Raw genomic sequence first — 2,549 nt, 5'->3', positions numbered from 1 at the left:
TTTTTTGTTTTTCCCCTGAAATCTATTTTGTCTGATAATGACAGTCATCCCAGCCTTTTTGTGATGAGTATTTGCATGATAAACCTTTTCCACCCTTTTATTTTAAAAAATCCCTATCATTGTTTTTAAAGTGCATTTATTTCAGTGTATGGTTGAGGTTTGCCTTTTTATAAGTCTAAAAATTTCTACTTATTAATTGCAGTGGGTATCTATTTACATTTATTATAATTGTTGATTTCGTTGAGTCTAACATCTTCTATTTTCCTATTAGTTCTATCTGTTCCTTATTCCTCTGTTCCTTGTTTTCTGTCTTCTTTTGGCTATACATCTTTGTTTCAATTTTTAAAATGATTTCCCTAGGAATTAAATATGCATTCTTAAATTATCAGTCTTACCTTATCAAGTCTTACCTTGAATTAATGTTATACTACTTCAAGTATTATAACTTTGTATCAGTATACATCCATTTACCACCTTCCCATTTTTCAGGCTACTGTTTTATTGTATTTTGCTTTTATACATATTATAAATCCCCCCAAATTATTATTATTATTATCATTATTATTTTTTTTGCTTTAAACAATTGTCTTTTATTAGGAAGAAAGAATATGTTTTGACTTACCCCCAATTTTACCATCTCTGATGTTCTTCACCCCTTCCTGTAGATTTGATTCTCTACTTACGATTTCATTTAGCCTGCAGTCTTTCTGTAACACATTTTTTAGTAATATGGATTTTCAGTTCATAAATTCTCTGTTTCTGTTTATCTGACAATTGCTTTATTCCCCTTCTCTGTTTTTGAAAAAAGAGTTTCACTGGCTATGTAATTCTAATCTGGTGTGTTTTTGTTTTGTTTTTCAGTATTTTGGAAATGTCTTCTGGTTTGTGTCATTTCTGATATGAAGTCAATCATTTTTCTTATCATTGTCTTCCAGTATGTAATTTATATTCTTTTCCTCTAGCTGATTTTGCAACTTATTGTTTATCTGTGGTTTTCAGCAATTTGATAATGATGTGTGTAGATATGGTTTTTGTTTGTTTTTATTCATCCTGCTTGGAGTTTATTGAAGTTCTTGGATCTGGGAGCTGTTTTGCTTTTTTTTTTTTTCTTTTTTCTTATTAAACTTGAAAAAATTTGGCAATTATTTCTTCAAGTACATTTTTCTTCTTTATTCTTACTTTCCTCTTCTTCTGGTTCTTCTACTATATGTACAGTAAACTGCTTGATATCATCTCAAAGATTACTGGTGCTCTGTCCCTTTATTTTTCTAATCCTTTAACCTGTCCTTCTTTAGTTTGGATGACTTTTACTGACCTGCCTTTAAGCTTACTCTACCTATAATATACAGTGTCCAATCTGTTACAAAATTTTAACCCAGAAATTGTATTTTTCAGTTAAAACATTTACATTTTTTATAATGCCTTCCTGAAATACTTGATCTCTTCACCCATTATATCCACATTTCCTGTTAAATTCCTTAACATATATATGTTTTAAAAGTTCTTGTCTACTATTTCAGTAATTGTGTCATCCATGGTTCTGCTTTTATTGACTGTGTTTTCTTTTAATTATCGTTACATTTTCCTGCTGTTTTGCAAGTTTTACACTCTTAAAATTTTATTCCAAATATGTGAACAAAAGAATACTGGAGACAAAAGCATAATATTGTTTTGTTTTGTTTATTTACCAGATACTGAAATCCCTTTCCTCTGTTTGGCAGTTAGGGTTAAGGGCTGTCATTTGGATTCCTCCTAGAACTGAACTGAATAGCAACTTTAATTATCCTGAGTTCACCTGTGAATATCTCAACCCCTAATTTACTTTGCAGGTATCTTTTTGATCTTTTCAGTATTGGAACTGAGAGGGATTTATGCTGCCATTCAAGATAAATTTGATTTGCCTTTGAATTCAAGGGCCTAAGAATCTAATTATTGTGAAAATGAGCAATATTGGACTTCCAAACTCCCTCCTCTGTTGCTTTCTTGGCAAAAATTCAGGGATATGGTAAGGGGAATTATTTGTACAGTTTACCAAATTTGTTTTTGCATTTGGCGGTTTTCTGGGTTCCAATATGTCTTGCCAAGTTAAATAGTATTCTAAAGTTCATCTGATTTTTCCTCATCCATGCAAAGTCTCTCTGATTATGGGAGGCTGGTTCTTTCATCCCTTTGTCCCCAGAATGGTCACAATTTAGGTATGGGAACTGCCATGGATTTCTGCTCAGTTATGAAGAAATAATTTCCCATTAGAACTCAGTTTATCAAAGATTCCTTGTTTGCAGTATTATTGCTAGCTGGTTAAAATAATAAAAACATGATTTTTATTGTATCTGGGTTATTCTTACTGTTACTGTGGGAAGAACAATCTTCTGACTCCTCTGAACAATCTTCTGACTCCTACAAATCATAACTTTTCTTGAACCTATAAGAGCACTGAGGTTGCAGGACAAGCACCTAAGGAAAGACAGGTGCGTCCAAAGAAAAAGGGGGATACAAGCACTGTCTTACCTGTAGATAGCCCAGGAGTCAGACAGGATAATCACATAAGT

This window comes from Leptonychotes weddellii, chromosome 10 (assembly GCF_054177405.1).
Source record: "Leptonychotes weddellii isolate Sample4059 chromosome 10, ASM5417740v2, whole genome shotgun sequence".
NCBI classification, from domain to species: Eukaryota; Metazoa; Chordata; class Mammalia; order Carnivora; family Phocidae; genus Leptonychotes; species Leptonychotes weddellii.
The sequence above is the reverse complement of the archived record's forward strand: the minus strand, read 5'-3'. Positions refer to the sequence as shown.